Source organism: Mesocricetus auratus, unplaced genomic scaffold, assembly GCF_017639785.1.
Source record: "Mesocricetus auratus isolate SY011 unplaced genomic scaffold, BCM_Maur_2.0 Super-Scaffold_100003, whole genome shotgun sequence".
Taxonomy (NCBI): domain Eukaryota; kingdom Metazoa; phylum Chordata; class Mammalia; order Rodentia; family Cricetidae; genus Mesocricetus; species Mesocricetus auratus.
Genome location: NW_024429188.1, coordinates 51994859 through 52007418, shown reverse-complemented (window position 1 = coordinate 52007418; position 12560 = coordinate 51994859).

Sequence of the window (12560 nt, the reverse complement as noted above, 5' to 3'; positions counted from 1 at the left end):
ACAAAGGTCAGGAGGGTTGGAGACAGACCTAAAGTAAATTGTTGGCCTTGAAAATCTGAATGAGTAATTTAATATAAAGGATAAGTAGAGTTGATAAAGCAGGTGATGTGTTCAAAGTAGCAGGTAAAGATGGGGATTTAGGGTGGGGTAATTTCGGTTAGAGTGCAAAGTGAAGAAAGATTGGAGACTAGAAAGATGAGTTCATTGACCAGACTACAGATAATTTGTCCTTCAAATAATTTGAAGGGCAAAAGGAACCCAACATTAAGGGATTGTATAGTAGACTTAGATGGTGTTTCCAAGAAAAACTTACTTCCTATTGCCTGTGTCCTCAGGAGACCAGATGTCAAGATTCCAATTTTTCATATATTTGTTCCTTCAAAATGGTACGCCCTTTAGTGACATTTTCATTCTTCTGTGGAAAGTAAGCTTTTGTCGAGGCAATTCTTTTGGTCTTTGGATACAGGGTCTCAGTGTCTCAGGTCTCACTGGCTGACATCAAAACAGTAAGGGGTTACAAGTGGAAGCTGCCATGCCCTGCATCAAGCTAGTCCAACAGAAAGTCTGATAGATTACTTTTCCTCGAGACCCATTCAAAGTGGTAGTGCCTCTTGGCAATGTCTTGTAAGGTTCAAGATTTTGTGTTACCAATAAAATACCTGAGAGTCACGAGGGAAATATATTCTTTTCATAACAAAGTAAAAGTGAGACCAAATTCAAATCCTTAGTATACAAGAAGCACAAGAGTCCTTCATGTCTCATTTGACAAGGGGGCGGGGCTATACCTGCTAGAGGGTAAGAGACTGGATCACGTGATTTCCCCGAGTTAGGAGTTTAACTGTGAGCAAAGCACTGTGAAGCCAAAAAGGCTATGTGCTTGTCTAAGGTTACAGGGTGAGTTTGAGAACAGCATTAGAAATCATTTCCCTGTGGCTAACTCTCTACCCCACTAGGCTATACCTTTCCTTTTCCTCTTGTCTAGAAAATGAGAGGTCTGACAGGCATTTTAATGACAAAGCAGATAAGTCACGTTGTAATTGGCTCTAATTACCGCTTCCACTAGCTGTAACCTCCTTTATCTTTTGCCCAGAGGCACTCCCAGAGCTGTGTGGCTCTCACCACCTCTGGAACTCATTGCAGAAAATGGAAAAAACGTTTCCAAGGGTCTCACTCTTAAGATCCTAGCTGCGTGGTTGGAATGAGTGAGAAAAATATAAAGCAGCCTTTTCGAAGCCAGCTTTTAAAACAAACAATTGGTAGCTTCCCATTCCGTTGTTCATAAATGAAAAAACAAATAAACAGCTTAGAGCCAGCGTAAATGGTCCAGTCTAGATAGAGTTTATAGTGAGCAGGAGGAGGTGATACTCACACATTGACACAGCATGTACCTTCTTTTGAGGTAATAGATTCCTAGTCCAATTGTGTGACAAACATGAAGCAAACTAATAGAAAAGTGAAATAGTGATCATTTTTCTCTGTAGCTACTTGTCCCTGCATGCCGGCAGGAAAGCAGGTAGAAGCCTGTGAATAAATCTCAATGAAAACAACCAAACTTAAGAAAAGGAGGCGGGAACTGTGCTTTCGAGTCATCAGAGGCCTTGTTAGTTCATCCCCAGCCCTTAGGTTTACAACAATACAGCTGGGAGAGGCTGGGCTTCAAAGGCTTTAGGGAAGCCAGGCTGCTTGGAGTGCATTCTACACAGCCAAGGAAACAACTTACACTCTTTGTAGGCTTCCTACCCTCTTTTCTCACCTCCTGGATGCACTAAAAGTGTGAGCCTCCAATTTTTACCCCTTTCTTCACACTGGATCCCCCAAAGGTACTCCACATATACAGCCCCCTTATAGTGCTTAAAAGGGAGACCTTCTCCTAGAATCAAAGGATGCTGGAGGTGGGAGGATCCTGCCTCGGCCAGCCTCTCCCTTTCCAAGCAGGGGAATAAAGCAGAGAAGGGAGTGTGGCTGGGCCGCACCCCCTTTCTCTTCAGTTCTGTTTTGACTCCCTTCAGATGCAGTTACATTTAATTCCACTTGGGGTTTGTTTGTTTGTTTGTTTGGTTGGTTTGTTGTTGCTGTTTTTTGGTTGTTTTGTTTTGAGTCTGCTAGACAATATCAGGCACATTTCAGAGTAATTTTTACTAAACTAACATTTCAATTGAGCACTGCTCCTGGGAAGTGGAAGAATATGTGAACCAAATTGGGGGGGGGTAAACTGCGAGCAACACACGGCATGAAAGGGGAAGCCCCGGGAATATCCCCTAAGCCTTTAATTTGGCATCCAGCCCATTGGCCTCAGGATTTTGTTTCAGAGGGATATTTAATTTGTTTAAAAGGTTTTTCTTTCACCACACTTAACATGAACTGAACTGATAGGATCTAAGAGCTTTGTTCATCTCTGTGCCCCATGCCTAGGATGGATTCGCTCAGCCTTCCTCAGGCCAGGCAGATTTCTGTAGCAAGAACTTCAGCAGCCTCTATTTAGAATGAGAAATATTGATGTAGTTACAGGAACAAAATAGAAGGCTATGTGTTAAGAAACATCTCTACCGGGCTACAAAGTTGGCTCAGTGGTTAAGAGCACTTGCTCTTGCAGAGGACCCGGGGTACATTCCCACCACCTGTATGGTGGCCCACCAGGTGATCTGATACCCTTTTCTGACCCCTGTGGGCACCAGGTACACTCATGCTGCACATGCATGCATGAAGGTGAAACACTCACACGCATACACTAAAGAAAATTTCAAATCTCTATTAGAACATGCAGCCCTATTCTTGTGTTAAAGATATGTGCCATAAGAACCACGCCATGAATAGTTTGCACATTTGCAAAGAACCGAAAGACTGCAAAAACAATGTTAATGCACTACAGTCACCCCACCTCGTGTCATTTCATCCCTCAGAATCTTCTCTTACATAGCAAACAGGCTTTCGTGAATGCTTTGAACATCACAGGCATTATGCTCAGTTGCCCTTTGTTCTTCTTGTTTTTCAGGTGAGGAAATGGGTTTAAAATAAGAGAATTCTGTACAGTGTCATGCTAACTAGAAGAGGCAGCTTTCAGAGCTCATGGCTAACTTTGTGACTGAGCAAGACAGAAGCTCTTCCTTGCATTACCTCGTAGACCCAGCCCTTTGAAAACTTCACAGTCCCTCACCATTTTGATCTCCTTGTGTGTTTTTTCCCAGACAGGGTGTCTTTGTGTAGCTCTGATTGTCCTGGAACTCACTCTTTACACCAGGCTGGCTGCCTCAAACTCAGTGATCTGCATGCCTCTGTGTCCCAAGTGCTGAGATTAAAGGCATGCGCCACCACTGGCCATTTTGATCTTTTATCTGAAACAAGACTTGAAAAACTAGAATCTCATGCACTGTGGGTGTTTTCAAGGTATTCCCTTGTGTCCCCTGCAAACAGCACCCGGGGCGTCTGATGCTTTCTCATTTTCTTCCTTGATCCAAACTGGTGTCTGCAATAGTCAGTAGGAAGACTAAAACATCTTCCACTTGTCACAACTCATTGTTTTGGACATGGGGTCTTATGTTTCCTCCTGCCTCAGCCAAGTGTCTGAACTCAGTTTAATACTCCTTCATGAGCTCAATTAGTCACCAGTTGGGAAGCCTATAGGGTTAAATATTCTGAACAAATTAAGTATTCATGGTTCTCCCCAATAAAGATCACTCTTTATTGAGACCTGGAACCCCTGTAGAGAGTAGGCTGAAACAGGACAGTCATAAGTTCAGAGGCCAGTCTGGCTACATAACAAGACCTAGTCTCAAAAATAGACATGGCTAACATCTGGGTTTGTTTCTAAGTCCTCATGTTGGGAAGCTTATTATCGCCTATCAAGTCCAGTTCCAAGATATCTAGCATCCACTACTGGACTCTGCAAGAACCTGCACACACTGTGGCATACACACACACAGAGACCACCCCCCCCACACACACACAAATGCCAGCATTCTTGAGCGTGCATACACATAAATAAAAACTTCATAAATAAATGAAAATGAATGATTTATTTCAGCTGCAAGGAATAAATATTCAGCTCAGATTAGTATCGACAAATAAAGGACATTCTTTTTTTTTCTGGAGATCCCCCATGGAGGACCTCACCCTCCCTAGGGAATGGTGTGGGGATTGTGTGGGGGCGCTGGTGGAGGGGTAGGGGAGGAGGGCTGGGAGAGGGAGCTGGAATTGACATGTGAAACAAGCATGTTTCTAATTTAAATAAAAAATATAATGGAAAAAATCTCCTATAATCAATAGCTTAACAATGTATAAGGACACAAAGATGATAAAAATAAAGCATGTTTACATATACCTGCAATGAATAATTTAGAAAAAGCTTCCCCTTAGAATACCTTTGAAGTTTGTTTTTGATTTTTATTAATTTTTAAAATTGTGTTCCTTGGAGGAGGCAATTGCTTTAAAGCAAAGACATTCAGTTCTTGACTGGATTTTTTTGTTGTTGTTACTCTCTCAAGTGAGCTTAATTTTTTGTTTTTATTGTTAAAGATAATAATGCTAGGGTGATGTTACCATGGCAACCATGCCTTGAAAAACAACCTTGAGTGCTGCCCAAATAGTATACAAAAATTAGAATGTAGAGCTATGATCCAAGTGCAGTGAAACGGCCCTATTGTCACCTATGGAGCTGGCAAGCAAGGAGCTGAAGAATGAAGGGATGGAGACGATGGAAAAACAGAAGTGTAGGCTCGAGTGGAGACCAAGGCAGAGGGGATGAGACAAAAGTGGTGCCCACTTCTTTCCCAAGAAGCCACCATGGAACTTTTAGGAGCTAAACTGAAAGTAATCAGAGATCTTATGCTTGCCGTGGGCAACCAAGAAAGCAATTGTAGCAGCAGACTACCTGCTTAATTGGCCAGGCTGGACATGGGGATCACGAAAGAGCAAATAGGCAAGCCACAGTCTGTGCAGATTCAACTCCAAGGCTGTGTCTAATGATACCACATCCTGTGTGATGTCTGTGGTGTATGTGTGTGTGGTGCGTGAGTGGTGTGTGTGTGTGGTGCACGTGTGTGCATGGTACATACATGTGTGTGGTGCATATGTGTGTGCTGCATGTGTGGTGTAGTATGGTGCGTGTGATAAAGGGCATTTTTAAAAAGACTACTGGCTGGGTCTGTGGAACAGAAGAGAGAACCGCAAAATAGACCCACATAATTGTTAAAAGTAGTAAAACTTAAATTGTTGGGCAATGATGGCACATGCTTTTAATCCCAGTGTTTGGGATGCAGAGGCAGGTAGATGTCCTAGTTTGAGGCCAGCCTGAACTATAGCTTGAGTTCAAGGACAGTCAGGGCTACACAAAGAAACCCTATCTTGAAAAACCCAAATCAATCAATCAGTCAATCAAGAATACAACTAAGGAGAGGGGTGCCACTAGCAGAGTGGTAGAGCAGTGGCTTAGCGCACGCAGTGCTCTGAGTTCCACTCCCCCGCCACAAACCAAGACAATCAGAGTGACTTCTAGAATGTGAACTTGTAGAGACTAAGAAAGGAGTTGCTGGGCAGTGATGGCGCATGCCTTTAATCCTAGCACTCCAGAGGCAGAGGCAGGCAGATCTCTGTGAGTTTGAGGCCAGCCTGGTCTACAGAGTGAGTTTCAGGACAGGTTCCCAAGCTACACAGAGAAACACTGCCTCAGAAAACAAAAACAAAAACAAACAAACAAATCAAGTGACTCAGTAAAACAATGCAGGCAGCAAAGAACAGAACTCAGAATAGGTGTCTAAGGAATGGCATGCTGTACTTATGCACGAAAGATCATAGCCCCACTTACACCAATAGTCACAGCGCAGCATGTGTAATTAAATGGTGGTACAGGCAGAATGGTGATCTACACTGTAAGTCTACTGTCCAAATATGTTACTTTACAAGGCAAGGGAAAATTCAGGTTGTGGGTGGGACTTAAGCTGCTAATTGACTCCGAGATGAAGGTATGTAGCCTAGCTTGTCTTTGTGGATCAAAATAATCACAAAGTCCTTAAAACTGGAGGCAGAAAAGTGCAGAGCATAAAGATTTATTGAAGACAATCACCAACCTTTGTGCTATTTACCACTCTTCCTTTTTCCTGTTCATATGTCTGCACGTACAGTATATGAGCATGATTAAAACTATAGTACAATGTGATTTCCATCCTGCTTTTCCCTTTAAATTACCCTGGGACAATTTAATTTCAATGCCATTTAAGATATTCATGAATCTCATTTTGTTTTGTCATTTTTTAGACAAGGTCTTCCAAGGTTGGTCAGGTCTGCCTGAAACTAAGTCCCTATGTATCTTAAGCTAGCCTTAAACATGGCAATCCAACTGGCTAGCCTCTTTAGTGCAGGGTTATAGGCATGGGCCATCACACTTGGCTTTGTAGTAACATTTAAAAACTGTTCCTTTAAGACAGGGTGTCACAATGCAGCCATGGCTGACCTGGAGCTTGCCATGATCCTCCCACCTCTGCCTGCTGAGTGCCATGATTACAGTCCTGTGCCAACACACCTGACTGTTTTATGTTGATCCCTACAAGGCAAGTATTTTTACTGGCTGAGCTAAGTAGTTAGCCTCCTCTTTCTTTTCATTATTGCAATCAATATATAGAGCCCACGTAACAAACCAGGCCCAGTGGCACACACTTGTAATCTCCATACTGGAGAGGTGAGGGCCAGGTGGATCCCCAGAGCTTGATGGCCAGTCAGCCTAGCCTAGTTGGTAAGTCCCAGATCCTAATGAAAGACCCTGTTTCAAAAAAAACAAGGTAGCTTCTCTCCTTTGTGCGGTCTTTGTGACTTGCACCTTGGAAGGATCAGAAGGTGCAGAAGTTGATGAAATAGCGTCAACCTCATCTTCAGACACATGCAAAGTAGATCATACACTCAGCTGTGGATCTCTGAGCCAGTGAAGATGTGGATAGAAGGGTAGATTATTGGTTTTGATGAGTCTGCTGGATTGGTACTAGATGGTACAAAAGAGAGTCACTCTAAAACAAAGCCAAGAAAACAACTTGGGTCAGACAGTGCTAAAAGGAGAGCTACTCCGTTACAAAGTTTCTATCTAGAAAGGATGCTAGAGGTTGAGAAGGTAATACGATGATTTTTTTTTTGTTGTTGTTGTTTTCTTTAAGATTTCTTCTGCTGGTAGCACAGTCTGAAACATTTATTCATATGATTTTGGCATCTATCCCTTATTGTTTTTGTTGTCAGGTGACAAAAAATGCTGTGAGATTTTTGTTACAATTAAAACAAATGAAAGGTATACAGAACCATCCAGACAATCTAGGCCATCCTCTGCCATCTTAAAGTCAGTTGCTTAGCAACCTGATTTCCATCCACCTTACTTCATTTTTGCCAACTAAGAAACAGGAATGACACTCGGGGTTAGCCTCTGACCTCCACATGTCCACTCACAAGCACATCCTTGCATACACATGCATACACACCTCAGTAAATAGGTGATACTTAACTCTAAAATGAAATAACTAAAGAAACAGCACAATAACTTGTCATAATGATATACTATAACAGCTGTTTTTCTGTTACTCAAAGTTAGTGTGTGGGTTTTTATGCACAATGCTTCAATGAGATTCTCTAAGAATTTCTGCATTCCTAGATGCAGATTCACTGGTTTAAAGACATGATCATTTTTAAGCTCTTTTTTTCCTGCACTACTGGAGATTGAACCCAGGGTATCTTTCATGCTAAGCAGATACTCTACCACTGGCTTATATCTGCAGTCCCAAGATTCCATATATATATATATTAATTCCATATATGATTAATTCCATATATGATTATGCTTACTTAGTTCTTCATATCTTCATTGGTTTAAGTATTGTATTAGTCTACTTCCCATCGTTGTGACAAAATACCTGAGATAAACAACTTGGAGGAAGGAAATGTTTGAGCTGGACATGATACTACACACCTGCCATTCCAATTCTTGGAAGGTTGAGTCAGGAGGATCAGGTGTTCAAGGCCAGTCAGAGTTATACAACAAAACTGTCTTGAAAAAAATTCCCAAAAGAGAACAACAAAACTTTTTTAATTTTATGGGCAAAATTTGCTTCATTTTTTGTATTTTATTAATTGATTTTGAGGCGAAGCATACTTTTAAAATAAATTACACATCTCATTTGGTGAATTGTTTATGTGCTTTGTTCATATTATATTGGAAGCAGTGGTTTTATTATATATGGGTATGAGTCCTATATTCTGCATGTTAAAAGTAAATTTTTTATTTTCTGGCAAAATCTTACATTTATTTTACCCTTTTTAAAATGTTAATACTTTTTATATTTAGAAGTGTCAAACTTCTTAATATTTTCTTGGTGGCTTCATACTTTGATAGCATATTTAGCAGGGTCTGTAATAACTGTGTGTTAGCCACTGTTCTATTGATGTGAAGAGACACCACACAAGGCAACTCTTATAAAACAAAACATTTAGCTGGGGGCCTGTTTACAGTTTCAGAGGCTTAGGCCATTATCATCATAGCAGGGAGCATTGTAGCATGCAGGCAGACACTGGAGAAGGAGCTGAGAGCTACATCCTAATCTGTAGGCAGAGAGAAAGTCACTGAGCCTAGTGTAGGCTTTAGAAACCCCAAAGCCCACCCCTAGTGACACACTTCCAACAGAACCATACCTCCTAATTCTTTAAGTCACTTCCACTCCGGGGTGATTACATATCCAAATATAAGAATCTTCGGGGGCCATTCTCACCACAACTACAGAGAAACCTGACTACACTGCAAGTGCAGGAATTTGTGGAGAAGCACATAAAGAGTACATTGATGTTAAGAGGCAGGACACCTATGGCAATCGCGTGTGGGGCCAAAGATATACGCACTTGCTTTTGGTTTGGGGGTTTTTTGTTTTGTTTTGGATTTTTGGGACAGGGTTTCTCTATGTTGCTTTGGAGCCTGTCCTGGAACGAGCTCTTGCAGACCAGGCTGGTCTTGAACTCACAGAGATCCACCTGCCTTTGCCTCCTGAGTGCTGGGATTAAAGGTGTGCGCCACTCCCACTTGGCTACACTTTTATTTTTGTACTAGCGAGTGTGTATATCTTTGGTCCACAGAATTTTTAAGATATTTATTTATATGTATTTTATGTATATGGGTGTTTTACTTCCATGTATGCAAGAGTAGCATGTTGAATTCAGTCAGTCCCTGTTCTTTTGACTTGTGTGTTGCTAGGGATCACACGAACAGTCTTGGGCATCCTAGACAACTAATCTATAACTGAGTACTCATCATCTTGTCTATAAGGATGCCACAACTAATTAATGGGAGAAGTTTTCAGCACATGCTGCAGGGGTACCTAGAAATATACATACAAAACAATGAAGTTGGATCTCCACCTCACACTGTACCCAAAAATCTATCCAAAATGATCAATGACCTAAATGTAAGACATAAAACCATAAATCTAGAAGACTTTGGGTTAAGTCATAGTTTCTTATATATGACACCAAAAATATGAGCCCTAAGATAAGAAAAATAAACTGGACTTCATTAAAATTAAAACTTTTGTGCACTACATGACATTGTTAAGGACAGGTATTATGGCTCATACCTATAAACCTAACACTTGAGTGGATGAGACATGAAGGTTGCCACAAATGTCAGGTTATCCTGGCCTGCCTTGTAAGTTCCAGGAAATCCTGTGCTGCAATGTGAGGTCCTGTTTGAACCTCTAAAAAACGACATTACCAAGAAAGTGATGGGATTGGGAATTTAGCTCAGTGGCAGAGTACTTGCTGGCAAGTGTAAAACCTTGAATTTGATAATGGGGTAGGTAGAGAAAGAAAAGAAGGAAGGGGAGGGAAGAGAGGGAGGGAGGGAGGGAAGGAGGAAAGAGAGAACCTGAAGAATGGGAGAAATATTTACAAATTCTATAGCTAATACTGGACTTACATGAAGAGTAGACAGGTTTACACCTAGTACTTCAGAGGATGATGCTCGAGGATTGGGAGCCCAAGGCCAGTCTAGCCTACATAATGAGGCCTTGTCTCAAAAGTCAAGACTATATAAATAAACTCAGTAACATAAGACAAAACCACTTAAAATGCACGGAGAGCCGAGTGGGAATAACATACACCTGGAATTGAAGCACTTCAGAGCCGCAAGTAGGTAGGTCCCAAGTTTGAGGCCAACATGGGCTACATAGTGAAAATCTGTTTTTGAAAACCATAAAAAAATCAGTAACATTTCTGTATATGAATAGCAATCTAGAAAAAGACTTCAGAAAGCAATTCTATGTATAATAGCAATGAAATGTAGTTGAGTGTGATCATATTTAAATTATTGAGGAAAATACAAAAAAGTATATATGTCCATGTCCATGGATTGGAAGAATTAATACTGTTAACCTACCCATATTACTCAAAGTGCAACACCACCCCTAACAAGGTTCCAATTCTATTTTGTTTTTTACAAAGGGTCTAATTATGTAGTTCTGGATGTCCTGGAACTTACTATATTGACCAGGTTGGCCTCAAATTCACAGAGATCTTTCTCCTTCTGCCTCCCAAGTGTTGTAATAAAAGGTACGAGGTGCCATACGAGGCCCCCAATTCCATTTTTTACAGAAATAATGAAAACAGTCCTTAAATATGTTCAGAAGTAGGGCGGTGGTGGTGCACGCCTTTAATCTCAGCACTCAGGAGGCAGAGACAGGCGGATCTCTGTGAGTTTGAGACCAGCCTGGTCTACAGAGCTAGTTCCAGGACAGTCTCCAAAAGCCACAGAGAAACCCTGTCTTGAAAAACCAAAAAAACTGTGTTCAGAACTACAAAAGAATTCAAACAGCAGACAAATAGAGATAGGTTGGTGGTAGGTAGGTAGGTAGGTAGGCAGGCAGACAGACAGACAGACAGAGACATATCAGGATGGACCCCATGTAGGAAAATGATCCACCACTGAGCTACCTTTCCAGATCCTGAAGCTAATGCAATTTTGATAAAAAGAATAAAATTGGAGACGTCATACTCTCTGATTTCTATATATTATAAGGAAATTGTAATTGAAACAGCATTGTACTGGCATAAAAACACGTATCAACCACTGGAACAGGATTTGAAAGGCCAGGAATAAATTCATGGATTGATGGTCAATTTGTTTTCAGAAAAGTTGCCAAGAATACATATTATAGAAAGGATATCCCTTCAATAATGGTGTTGGGGAAACTGGATATCCACATGCAAATGACTGAAATTTGATCTTTATTTCACATCATCTGCAAAAATCAACTCAAAACAGATTAAGAAATTAAATGTATGACTTGAAACTGTAAAATTGCTAGAAGGAAACATACAAGAAATGTTCCACATTGGACTGGGCAAATGTTCTTTGAATACACAAAGCATGGGATTCAAAGGAAAATGAGAGGGGGAAGGACTGACTGTAACTCCAGTATTTGGATCAGATAGATCATGGTGATAAGGTTTGTTCTTCCCAAAGCTAAAATTCGATTGGAGTTTAAGATCATCCTTGACTAAAAAACTAGTTAAAGGTCAGCTTGGGCTGCTTGAGACTCTGTATGAAAAAAAATAGAAGAAGAAAAGAAAGTGGGGAGTAGCGAAGGAAGGGAAGAGGTAAACAAAGGAAGGACAGGAGAAAGAAAGAATGAATACTATCATATGGAGTAAGAAAAAACATTTGCAAACAATTTTTCTGCTAAAAGGTTAATATACAAAACATGTAAGGAACTCAAACAACTCAATAGGAATAAAATAAACAATTCAATTAAAAAATGAGTGAAGGGGGCTGGGGAGTAGTCCAGGGACAGAATGCTTGGCTATTATAGCACAGGACTTAGGGTTCCATTTCTGGCATTGTCAAACAAAATGAAGCAAAACAAAGGGGATTGACTAGATGGACAGGTGCTTCTCAGAAGACCACATGTCAGTGGCTAGAAGGTTTTGGAAAATGCTGAGCTGAGCATCACTAAATGTCAGGGAATGCAAACCCAAACCTGAAAACCACAGGGTACCTGGCTGCAGAACAATGGCTATGAAAAAGATAAGTCTCTTAGGTCCCCGGACTCTATATTTCTAGGCAACTATACCAACACAAGTGATGTAGGCTGGGTGGGATGACTTAGATATCTGTGTAAGCATGAAAACTGAGGTTGGAACTCTAGCACCCACATAAAAATTTGGGCAAGCACATCGCATTGGGGAGACAGAGACAGGAGGATTCCTGAGGGCTCATTAGCCAGCAAGTCGAGCCTAAATTGGTGAATAGAGGTTTGGTGAGAGACACTGTCTCAAAGAAATAAGATGGTGAGTGTCTGAGGAAGATATCCAAAGTCAACCCCTGGCATCCTGATGTATGTGCATACACAGGCATAATCCATACAAATATGTACATGTATCAGACTAAGTGCTGGTGAGGATGGAAAGGAAAGGGAATCACTGCACAGGGCACACCATTGTCAGGAATGGACGTTAGTATAGTCATTAGAGAAATCAGTATGGTGAAACCTTAAAACAGAGCCTTTAATTCCAGCACTGGCAGAGGCAGGCAGATCTCTGTGAGGTTGAGG